Source organism: Ambystoma mexicanum, chromosome 4p (assembly GCF_040938575.1).
Source record: "Ambystoma mexicanum isolate Mex_15411 chromosome 4p, UKY_AmexF1_1, whole genome shotgun sequence".
Lineage (NCBI taxonomy): Eukaryota > Metazoa > Chordata > Amphibia > Caudata > Ambystomatidae > Ambystoma > Ambystoma mexicanum.
Window position 1 is genome coordinate 1,033,499,151 of NC_090927.1, and position 13,620 is coordinate 1,033,512,770.

The window sequence follows — 13,620 nt, forward strand, 5'->3', positions numbered from 1 at the left end:
AGGGGATTCTGAACCCACTAACCAATCACGCGCACAGCGCGCACAATATTGACTCTAGTTTTGCTCTTGCAGAGAGAGAGGAAATCTGGGAGAAGTTCGTGGCCAATCAACACGAAAAGGCCAGAAGCTGAAATCGAAGCTAAGTACCTTATTGCTTGGGCAAGACCTATTTGGTACTGCATGAAGTGAATGCAGGTTTGGGAGGGCAGTTGGGCAATTGCTACAGATGCTGCATGAAGTAATGCAGTTCTGGAATTCCGCATGTTGTAATGTGGGGTAATCTGCAGTCAATGTGTTACTTGTGATGTCCTGGTTAGGGGCTCCAGTACAAAAGCCCGAGGTGAACTCAAGCATTCAGTACAAGAGTGAGAGATGAGAGCAGGAGTGCATGGGCGGAGTTTCATGGAACAGGAGCCGAGGAGCATGTGACCCTGACATCCCCCTTCCCATCCAGAACCTCTACCTCAACCTCTTTCCGGTGTTCCTAACTTCCTTACCTATCCAACCAACGGACCCTAACCCTCTTTCCCCGAAGGGTCAAGGTTTCCTGTGCTGTCTATCTCCAGGTACTGCGACCTAACGGGGAGGGAGGCGTTTTAGCTGCGTTTGTGCTGCCTCTACGCCTGGAAGGAGCAAGGTCTGACATATAGCTTCTATATCATTCCTTATGGCCTCTCCATGTTAATAGCAGTCAAGCATGTGCAAGCTAAATATATGAACTCCTTGTATCTTGCGGTTTCAGCTTTGGCGAAAGATATGAGCACAACTATATGTACATGTATCTGTGCTCTAGCTAAGTGGGTCATAAGCATGTGTTTTGTGCCTACATGCAATAAACTAGTGCAGGTTTGTGTAACTTCATGATTGGATGAGTTTATCCTTCATGCATAATGTGGCTAAGCCATGATGTCAGTGATGACATCATTGATCTCTGGCCTTGCAGTCAGTCGACTTGCTCTATTGATTTCATTTCCATATCATCCAAGTGGTCTACATGGTTGTCTGAGCAAATAGCGCTTCTCACACCTTCGATACATTGAAGTTCATGGTGATAGGCTTAGAAGTGAGGCACATCTGTCGTTTCTCTGCCTTCGTGCTGAGGGTTGTATGGGGGGCATGAGGGTTAGATTTGGCACCCCATCTACAACTTCATCTATCACTCACGGTTGGATATTGGTCTCACAACCATGCTCATCCTTGGATGGGGTCAACCACTCACTTTTTGTTGCATTCCCAAGTACCCGATCCTGAGTTTAACTGATCCTACAATGCAGGTGGACACTGCAAGCCTAACACCATCTATGTGATGTGCCAGGAACAGAAGGACATGGGGCCCCTGACTGATGCTTGGGAGTCGGTCTACTGTGCACCATGTTTCCTGCACCAGCCGCTGGATGTGTTTTCAGTGCTGTTACTGAGAGAATCCTGGTCAGTTACTTCATCCCCGCCTAGTGTGATGGTCATATTCAGCATCTCCCCACATATGTTCTGAGTCCATACTAGGTGAGCATCAACTCGGGTGGGTGAGACTGAGCCTGGCACTGTTGGAGTGTTGCCCCGACATCGTACCTCTTGCATTGTTAAGTGTTTGCTGTCCTGATCAGCAACAAACACCACCAGGGGAGTGCATGCCTGATGGATGCGTTGGGGTGGCCTGCACCACACACCAGTCCCATGCTGGCAGCTGTAGAACACAACAGACAGACACATGTAGCACAGCCAGCTGCCCTTGGATAGGGAAATGTGCGTTGGGGGTTCCGACCACCAGGTGTACCAGACAGGGGAGGGGGAACACATACAACATCACAAAGGGCTGGGCAGGGAAGGCGGGACTCATACATCATCAAGGGTGGCTGGGCATGGGAGGACAGACTCATACATCATCAAGGGGGGCTGGGCAGGGGAGGGGGTACACATACATCATCACAGAGGGTTGGGCAGGAGAGGGGGACTTATACATCATCACCAGGGGTGGGCATGGGAGGGGGACTCATACATCATCACTAGGGGCTGGGCAGACGAGGGAAGACTCATACATCATCACAATGGAATGGGCAGGCGAGGGGGGACTCATACATCATCATGAGGGACTGGGCAGGGGAAGGGGCACATACACCATCACGAGGGGCTGGGCAGGGGAGGGGGACACATGCAACAACATGAGGGGCTGACCCAGGAAGGGGGAACACATACATCATCACGGGGGGCTGGGCAGGGGAGGGGGGGCACATACAACAACAAAGGGGGCTGGGAAGGGGAGGGGAGCCTCATACATCATCACGAGGGGCTGGGCAGGGGAGGGGGGACTCATACATCATCAAGGGGGGCTGGGCAGGGGAGGGGGCACACATACAACAAAACAAGGGACTGGGCAGGGGAGGGGGACTCATACATCATCAAGGGGGCTGGGCAGGGGAGCAGGGACACATACAACAACACGAGGTGCAGGGCAGGGGAGGGGGGCTCATACATCAAGGGGGGTTGGGCAGGGAAGGGTGGACTCATACATCATCACAGGAGGCTGGGCAGGGGAGGGGGGACACATACAACACCACGGGGGGCTAGGCAGGTGAGGGGGGACTCATACATCATCACGAGGGGCTGGGCAGGGGAGGGGGTCACACATCATCACAGGAGGCTGGGCAGGGGAGGGGGACACATACAACACCACGAGAGGCTGGGCAGGGGAGGGGGACACATACATCATCATAGCGGGCTGGGCAGGGGAGGGGGGACACATATCATCACAAGGGGCTGGGCAGGGGAGGGGGGACACATATCATCATCACGGGTGGCTGGGCAGGGGAGGGGGGAGACATACAACAACACGAGGGGCTGGTCAGGGGAGGTGGTACACATACATCATCACGAGGGGCTGGGCAGGGGAGGGGGACTCATACATCATCAAGGGGGGCTGGGCAAGGGGAGGGGGCACACATACAACAGCACAAGGGGCTGGGCAGGGGAGGGGGACTCATACATCATCAAGGGGGGCTGGGCAGGGGAGGGGGACACATACAACCACACGAGGCGCAGGGCAGGGGAGGGGGACTCATACATCATCAAGGGGGTCTGGGCAAGGGGAGGGGGCACACATACAACAGCACAAGGGGCTGGGCAGGGGAGGGGGACTCATACATCATCAAGGGGGGCTGGGCAGGGGAGGGGGACACATACAACCACACGAGGCGCAGGGCAGGGGAGGGGGACTCATACATCATCAAGGGGGTCTGGGCAGGGGAGGGGGACACATACAACAACATGAGGGGCTGGGCAGGGGAGGGGGACAAATACATCATCATGGGGGCCAGGCAGGGGAGGGGGGACTCATACATCATCACAGGAGGCTGGGCAGGGGAGGGGGGCCACATACAACACCACGAGGGGCTGGGCAGGGGAGGGGGGACAAATACATCATCATGGGGGCCAGGCAGGGGAGGGGGGACACATACATCATCACGAGGGGCTGGGCAGGGTCGGGGCGACTCATACATGTGCATGGGTGGCTAGGCAGGGGAGGGGGGACACATACAACAACATGAGGGACTGGGTAGGGGAGGGGGTACACATACATCATCACGAGGGGCTGGCAGGGGATGGGGACACAGACATCATCACGGGGGTCTGGGCAGTGGAGGGGGGACACATACATCATCACGAGGGGCTGGGCAGGGGAGAGGGGCATATACCACATCACTGGGGGTTGGGGCAGCAGCCCTGTAGCTGACAGGGATCTAACAGGGGCCTTAGAAGTGGGCCTTGGAGGGAGGGCCGACCAAGCCTGCCGGCTATCCCATAGGCCAGTACCAACCTGGCCCCGGCCAATCAGGCCCAGCATCCAACACAAAGGCCCAGGCACTCTGGTGCACACGGGGGTGGCCATGTTGGAGTGGCCAACAAAGCACCAAGAGTCACTGCAGCAAACACAGAGAAGGCTGTCAATTTGCAAACACAGGCATTCAATCCCAAAGGGCAACGGAGATCCACTGCTCCAACAAATATTAAAGTCATGATTTCAATTTTTAACAATTTTTCTGTGAAGTCGTGCTTGAGCGCAATATTGTATTGTTGTGAGCCCCATGGCCTACCCTGCCTCAGATGTAATGAGGAGTCCAGACTCCCGATTGAAGTGGGAGAGAGGCAGGGGGCACCAGATCCTTGCAGCTTCAGGTGGAGAATGGGAAGCTTGGCTGAGAACAACCTACAATGTGAGTGGAATTTTGTAAGGGAACACAAGGAGTAGTGCAAAGCCTGATGAGAGGTTTCTGTTGTGCCAGTAGCATGTGAGTCAGTGTTGGAGGAAGTCATGGCACATCTTGTGAATGGTACAGTTGGTGATGCAAATCACCCTTAATGTGGTGCATCGGACAATGGGAAGCTAGTGGAGCACCCAGAGTGCAGGAGTCATGTGTACCCTGGGGGTGAGTGCAACAAGAGGCAGGCTACATTGTACTGGAACCATTTTAGCGTTCTGAGCTGATAGGCAGGGACAAACTCAAAATTTGAATATGAGCACTCTTTGTGGGAAAAGGCCGATAGCCAACATTGCTGTGACTCAGTGAAGGCAAGATAGGTAAGGGAAGGATCCTCTAAGGATGTGGAGGTGCAGATGAAAGGATCTGCAATAAGCATCAATGTGGTAAGAGACTATTATTTCAGAATCCATGGTGCATTCCAGGTTCTTAACAGAGCTGGATGCTTTGGGAGTGGGGTCTAGAGAGCACAGCGAGGGGGTGGGTTGGTGTAAGAGTGCTGTATTATCTCAAATAATGGAAAAGAAAAGTTACCCTTTGGGTGTACTCATGCGCCCAGTAATCTAAGTATTTCTGAAATAATATTTGCTTCCACACGATATCAATTGTTGAGAGATTTATTGCCCTATATTGATGACACGTGTTTCGACGTCTACAACGTCTTTCTCAGATCAGGGCTTCAAAATTTAGTATGAAATGTAATTTTTACAATTAAGAAAAATGAAAACAAAAACAAATAGTCCCAAAGTTGGTTGCAAATAGCACAATCATTGTCATGTCGTTTGGTAAATAGACAAATAGAATTTCACAATGCCATGTTTGTTGTTAAGCAAAATAAGTATTAATGCATACATTTTATAATGAACAAAATTAGAAAAAACGCAACATGGCCATGTTAACAGGAGGAGGAGAGGGGTAGAAGGTTTGAGGGAAAACAAAGAAAAAGAAAAGAATACAATTATATTAACATTCATAAGTATAGTACAAAAAATTGAGAACCTTTTTGTCATCTTGGCCATATTGGCTTATTTCCTCTTCATTATATCCTTACCCGATAGTAATTATGGCTTGAAAATGTCCTCACAGTCTTTTCTTCCAGTCATGGGATAATCCCTGTCCTAATAATAAATACATTAACACTCTCTCAGTCAATGAGTCTGTGTTCCAACATAAAAAATCAACAAAATTGTTGTAATTCCCTAAGTGCGCGTTCGTTATAGTTTAAACTGAACATTATTGTGCGTAATGCATTTATTGAAATTGAGCATTGTAGTGTTAGTGTTCTTATTCTCTCTTGACTATGGCTTCGCACGGGCACAAATATTAATTAACATAGCTGTCATGGTTTGCCACTTTCCGTACGTGGCAAAAAGCCTTGTTTATGTTTGTTGTGTGCCGCAAGGTTTAGTTACGTCTCGCGTGTCTTATTCGCCTTTGAGCTTAACAGTGTATTTCAACTCAGTACGTAAGCAGAGACCATGAGGGTCCACATGTTGCTATTCTATTTCAGGGAGTGATGGTGGGCTAGTATTGTTGTAAAATGTACCTTCGTCGTCTGCGTGTTGTGCCTTCCTGTCCTCGTATTACTCTGTCTGCCCGATTGCAGTTTGTTTATGGGCTTGAGTTGCTAAGTGCATTAGTCCTTCTCCTCTTTCTATTTTGGCCGCCATGTTTTGGGCTGATTTCAATATGTGATGAAGTGTCTCATGTTTTCTTGTCCCAACTCGCTTCATTTAATGAAGCACGTCAATAAAAAACAATTTAGGTTGCTTGTGGTGTTATTCATATCATTAATTGTCAATACTAGATGTCTTATTTCAAATTTTTGCAAATATTTTTACCTCTAATTCTTTCTTGAAAAATACGTGTTCCTCCCTCTTATGTTATGTAGTGATCTTTGTATGAGAATTACAGTTCCATTTTACTATAAATATTTCATTACCACCTAAGTATAGTAGAGGTACGTTGCCTTATAGATGTCTGCTTACTGAGTTGGGCTTGTTTTTGACTTTTTCGGGACCCGTGAAAAGTTACCATTTGTTCATGTGCTCTGATTAAGAGACGATGTTGCATGCCATGAGAGTTTTCAATCAATTTTGAAGCAAGTTGTGCAGATATAAACATCAAAGACAGTCTACAGAAAAGAGCACATCTCATTATCCAAATTTAGACCTTTCTCAACTGTACGAAATCTGCAGATCATTTTCGCTTCTTCCTGTCTAAGTTTCAGTTCCTGATTTCCTCCCCTTGGTCCTAGGGTTACTCTTTTCAGGAGTACACATTTTAGAGTTTTTTTGTCCTTACATTGGTGTTCCTTTTGCCAGTGTTGTGCCAATGGCGAAATGGAATGTTGGTTTCCAATGGATGTTAAATGTTCTCTTATCCGCGTTCTAAGTTCTCTTATGGTACTCCTATGTAGATCTTCTGACATTCAAAGATTATGGCATATATGACGTATTTTGTTCTACAATTGATATTTTCGGAAATGGTATGCTTAATGCCATATTTGTCTTCAAAGTTTTGTGTACTGTTCATTGCATGTTTGCACATTGTACAAGTCCCACATTTCGTAAAAGCCTTTTGTTTGTCTTGGTAACCAAGTTTTTGTGTTGTTTGTTTTTAAGTCTGGTAACAGAGATGGACTTAAAATGTTCTTAATGGTTCTTGCTTTTTTGAATATAATTGTTGGGTTGTCTTTGATGTATTCTCTGACATGTGGATCTAGTTGTAGAAGATGCCAGTTCTTCTTGAGAATATTCTTCCAAATGTCATTATTCCTGCAATAAGTCATGATAAAACTGACTTCTTCCATTTTGTGATTGGTTTGCATTTTAGAAGTTAAAGTCTCTGTTCTGTCCAAGCTTTTAGCTTTCCTTTGGGCCTTACTGATAGTTTGGGTCCCATATCCTCTGTCTATAAACCTCTTTGAGAGTAAATGACATTCTTCCTCAAAGGTCTCTTTTTCTGAACAGTTGCGCCAGGCTCTTACATATTCTCCACTTGGAATGTTTCGAATGACTGAGTTATGGTGACAGCTGGTTGCATATAAGGTTGAGTTTGTCTCTGTCGGTTTTCTGAAAGTTCTGGTCATCAATTTGTTATCTTTCACATAAATGTTGAGGTCCAAGAAATCTATTTGTACTTTGCTGGAATTACCAATACATTCTATCCCCATTAGGTTGTTATTTGCTTTTGTTCTGAATCTTTCCAACCCAACATTGTCTCCTTTCCATATTAAAAAAAAACCCTACTAGAACTCAAAGATGCAATCACAAACTGGCATAGACAAGGATTAATCACAGACGAGGAGAGATCATTTCTAGACATGCAACAACCAACTTTACCAACGATATACTTCTTACCGAAGATCCACAAGGAGTTTGACCAAATACCAGAGGGGAGACCTATTGTTAGTGTAATCAACTGGGCAACAATGAACATGGCAGAGTATATTGATAACATTCCAAGTGGAGAGTATGTAAGAGCCCGGCGCAACTGTTCAAAAAAAGAGACCTTTGAGGAAGAATGTCATTTACTAGCTTGGACAGAACAGAGACTTTAACTTCTAAAATGCAAACCAATCACAAAATGGAAGAAGTCAGTTTTATCATGAATTATTGCAGGAATAACAGAATTTTGAGGAATATTCTCAAGAAGAACTGGCATCTTCTACAACTAGATCCACATGTCAGAGAATACATCAAAGAAAACCCAACGATTATATTCAAAAAAGCAAGAACCATTAAGAACATTTTAAGTCCATCTCTGTTACCAGACTTAAAAACAAACAACACAACAACTTGGTTACCAAGACAAACAAAAGGCTTTACGAAATGTGGGACTTGTACAATGTGCAAACATGCAATGAACAGTACACAAAACTTTGAAGACAAATATGGCATTAAGCATACCATTTCCGAACATATCAATTGTAGAACAAAATATGTCATATATGCCATAATCTGTGAATGTCAAAAGATCTACATAGGGAGTAGCATAAGAGAACTTATAACGCGGATAAGAGAACATTTAGCATCCATTGGAAACCAACATTCCATTTCGCCATTGGCACAACACTGGCAAAAGGAACACCAATGTCAGGACAAATAAACTCTAAAATTTGTAGGCCTGAAAAGAGTAACCCTAGGACCCAGGGGAGGAAATCAGGAACTCAAACGTAGACAGGAAGAAGCGAAAATTATCTGCAGATTTCGTACAGTTGAGAAAGGTCTAAATTCGGATAATGAGATGTACTCTTTTCTGTAGACTGTCTTGATGTTTATATCTGCACAACTTGCTTTAAAATTGATTGAAAACTCTCATGGCATGCAACATCGTCTCTTAATCAGAGCACATGAACAAATGGTAACTTTTCACGGGTCCCGAAAAAGTCAAAAACAAGCCCAACTCAGTAAGCAGACATCTATAAGGGAACGTACCTCTACTATACTTAGGTGATAAAGAAATATTTATAGTAAAATGGAACTGTAATTCTCATACAAAGATCACTACATAACATAAGAGGGAGGAACACGTATTTTTCAAGAAAGAATTAGAGGTAAAAATATTTGCACAAAATTTGAAATAAGACATCTAGTATTGACAATTAATGATATGAATAACACCACAAGCAACCTAAATTGTTTTTTATTGACGTGCTTCATTAAATGAAGCGAGTTGGGACAAGAAAACATGAGACACTTCATCACATATTGAAATCAACCCAAAACATGGCGGCCAAAATAGAAAGAGCAGAAGGACTAATGCACTTAGCAACGCAAGACCATAAACAAACTGCAATCGGGCGTACAGAGTAATACGAGGACAGGAAGGCACATCACGCAGACGACGAAGGTACGTTTTACAACAATACTAGCCCACCATCACTCCCTGAAATAGAATAGCAACAAGTGGACCCTCATGGTCTCTGCTTACGTACTGAGTTGAAATACACTGTTAAGCCCAAAGGCGAATAAGACACGCGAGACGTAAATAAACCTTGCGGCACACAACAAACATAAACAAGGCTTTTTGCCACGTACAGAATGTGGCAAACCATGACAGCTAAGTTAAATAATATTTGTGCCCGTGCGAAGCCATTGTCAAGAGAGAATAAAAACACTAACACTACAATGCTCAATTTCAATAAATGCATTACGCACAATAAAGTTCAGTTTAAACTATAACGAACGCGCACTTAGGGAATTACAACAATTTTGTTGATTTTTTATGTTGGAACACAGACTCATTGACTGAGAGAGTGTAAATGTATTTATTATTAGGACGGGGATTATCCCATGACTGGAAGAAAAGACTGTGAGGACATTTTCAAGCCATAATTTCTATCGGGTAAGGATATAATGAAGAGGAACTAAGCCAATATGACCAAGATGACAAAAAGGTTCTCAATTTTTTGTACTATACTTATGAATGGTAATATAATTGTATTCTTTTCTTTTTCTTTCTTTTCTTTGTTTTCCCTCAAACCTCCTATCCCTCTCACCCTCCTGTTAACATGGCCATGTTGCGTTTTTTCTAATTTTGTTCATTATAAAATGTATGCATTAATACTTATTTTGCTTAACAACAAACATGGCATTGTGAAATTCTATCTGTCTATTTACCAAACGACATGACAATGATTGTGCTATTTGCAACCAACTTTGGGACTATTTCTTTTTGTTTTCATTTTTCTTAATTGTAAAAATTACATTTCATACTAATTTTTGAAGCCCTGATCTGAGAAAGACGTTGTAGATGTCGAAACACGTGTCATCAATATAGGGCAATACATCTCTCAACAATTGATATCGTGTGGAAGCAAATATTATTTCAGAAATACTTAGATTACTGGGCGCATGAGTACACCCGAAGGGTAACTTTTCTTTTCCACAAACTGCCCCTTCCTAATGGAGTAGAGGAATCAAGGACTCCATTGTTACCCGGGTCAATGCAACCTCATATACCAAGTGCCTAAATCAAGACAAAGGGCGCAGAGTTCTGTTTCACAAGTACCTCAAATAGATTCCTCACTGTTCAACAGACTTATCTCAAATAATGATTCCACTACCAGCAGGATTTCAGAGGAGGTGATTAGCTGTCAGGCAGCGGTTTGAAATCTGTGCCTTACGAGGTGAGGTCACAATGGGGAGTAGTCAAGGTCTTGGGGACCTAGGGAAGGATGTGGGTGTCATTGGCGTAGTTGTAGCATGACCGGTAATGTGAGTGAATGAGGTTATGGAGGGTGCTCAGGCACATGTTGAAGAACAGCAGAGTCTCCTGAGTCTGCTGCCCTTTGTGGAAGTGCAACCAGAAACCAAAAGCACATGCATGGATGATAAGGGAGACATGCACACACACACAGCCATGTGGCCCAAATCACATCTTTATTTACAGTCCCCATCACCAAAAATCGTATGATCCATGCAAACCCTACATGTGCCACTGCATGCCACTATTGTGGTGCAAACATCACAAGCCTTGAACATGATTGACAGTGCACAACCTTACCTGCTCACAGAGATGGTCTGCTGTGATTCGCTAACCACCTCCACCTAACACTGTGCCTCTACATTGGTGAACGCAGGGCCAGTGGCCAGCAGAAGGCATAGGGACTACAGTGGAAAATGGTGCTGGGTGGACCTCTCAGGGAGTGCAGGTACTGGATGAGGCAAGATGCCTGCAACAGCATAGGGCATTGTATTGGACCAGCTAATGGAGGCCTTTATGCAGACTTCACATGTGTACATAAATGGAGATTGCAACCTGCACCTATATGTTTGGGAATGTTGCAGTCCATATGAGCATTGCAGTTGAGTCCACTGAGCATGGCTTCATGTCCAGTCCCCCCACTCAGAAAGACCTTGAGAAGGCAATGGTACATCACTCAAGGTGAAAAAAAGATGAAAGAAAAAGTGTTCATCTTGGACAGGGCTAAATCAAAATATGTCCACTCTTGCAGGAGGAGAGGGGAGTGTCCACATAAGTGAACAAAAAATGCCATCATAAAAGTAAATAACACCAAAACCCCTCCATGGTGCTCATGGACACCAGGTCACAAATGGTAGAGATGCCATGGGTGGTCTGGGACTGCCATCCTGTGGCAGATACGCAGTGGGTGGTGGGGGTCGTGGTGCATCCTGTCCACGCAGTTTCAAAGCCTGGTATTCAATGGCTAGGGCCTCTCATGACAGAGATCCATGCACGAGTAACCCAATGGCAGAGAGTTCACAATGAACTTCCTCCCGAGTCGCTACAGAGTCCCCATGTGCACTCACTCATGATGCATCAGTGTGCTGGGAGTCTATCTCGAGGTGGAGGTGGTACCTTGTAGCCAAAAGGTCATTAAGCAGTGAACCCCTCAAGCTCTACATCTCATGGCAATGGGAGGTTTGAGAAGCCGCCATATCCAGTTGCAAGCCTTTTCTCTATGCCACTGTATCTCGATGCAGGGAATACCACAGGGATGCCAGATCAGCCAGCTAGCTTTTGATGTTGGCCTCCATGCCCAGTTTGTTGGAAAGCCTTAAGGACTGAATCTCAGCATGCAGTGTCCACATCAAGCTATCCATCAACCGCTGCTAATGGTCCTGAGAGACCAGATGCTGTGCATCCCATGTATCTGGTGACGAGATGTTCTCAGCCAAACAATGGATATTCCTGGCCATCTCCTGAATGACCTCGCCATGTCTGATGGTGTATGAAGCATCTGCTGCTCCCACTCTGACTGCCCATCATGCAAACGTCCACCACCTGTGCAGGGCCAATGGCAATGGGATCCCCGGGGTCAAGGCCCATTGCAGTGGGGGTCCTGTCCTTAGCTGCAGGTCTTCAACCCTCCACTGGACAACTGATTCCAACACAGGTTATGTTATGCCAAAGGATGTTTATGGTTGTACGATCACCATGTGGTCCCTGTTTCTCTGGTGGATCTGTAAAGCAAGAGGGTAAGGTGTGGGCGGTAAATTAGTAGAACTGAACAGGAAAAAAGAGCAAGAGATAGGACCACTGCTGGTGTGTGGGTGTGGGCCAGTCCTGCTATTGGCTAGTGGGAGTTTCAGCTTTTACTTGGCTTTAAGAATAAGAAGAAGACCTGTGCACCCATTCTTCAGAGATCTTGGAGAAACCTGAAGGAGCCAAGTATCCTATCCAGCTTTGAGACCTGTGAAGGGACCCGAGAGCCAACTGAAGGAGGTCTGGCAAGCCCTGTCTTGCTCTGGATCTTCAGTAGTCCTGCAAAGGAGCTACGACCCTTGGATTAGAGGGACCATCCATTCCAAAGTCTGCTCAGTGCCCTGCCAAATGAAGCCTTCGAAATGGCCCAGGAAACTTCCTGTGGCTGACCAGCTTTGGTTTTGGGCTACCGTGCTGCTGGCATCACTCTACCGAGTGTCAGCCTGAAGGGAACGTGGCTGCTGAGTCCGTTTGTGTCACTGTGCATGGATAACACCATCCAAACATTGCTTACCTGACCCAATTCCAGTCCTGAGAGGGGTGCTGTATCGAGTTTTTCTGCATTCTTCGACCAAGTCCTTGCAACAGTAAAAGACACCAACCGGAGAACAGCTCGAACCTGCAAACCCTGGGAATCAAGGACTCCAGCATTCAGCAGAAAAAGCAACATTGGACACTCTACCTTTGTTCTGCCAAGTCTGAAGAAGAATCAGAGTATGGGAGTAAGTTACAGAGTTTCTAACCTACCCTTAAACTCCCATTATAAGTCAATGGGCTTCTAATAAAGCTTATTTTGTAACACTTTTGGCTTTGACATTGTTTGTTTCCGCAAGACATCTGACTGTCGGGACTACTATTGGGCATTAGTCTTACTTGAACCCTAACCCCGAGAACCCTTCACTGTACCCCAGAGACCCTACCTGCATTTTTTCCTGCATCCTAAGTTCTGTGGAGCTGTGACCTGAACTATTGGGCACAAGGCCCCAGGCAACCTATGGCAGATCGATTTTAGATAGGGATCATCTCTGTGGACTTTTGTGTGCATAATACTTGTATAACCTTTCCTTTGCAGGAGTTTCTGATTTGTATCGTGCCTTATAACCAAGTGAATGTATATATGTATTTAGTTTGATAGTGTTGTGCGAAACGTCTATCTGCTTCTAGTCATTTTTCTATAGTGTGTTTTGGCCATGATTAAATTATGGTATTTGTATACATCCTGTCTAAGTGTAATTTGGGATTCCGATAGTGGGACCTCATTGTGGACCCTTTACAAGCTCACTCCTTCTGAAGAACTTAGCTTGGACCGCTTGTCACTGCTACCTAAACTGGTTTGGCTACAGCTTCCCAGAGCTGTTTCTGTCACAATATAGGTTTGCCTTCTATACATCTGTCCACCAGGCCACAATATAGA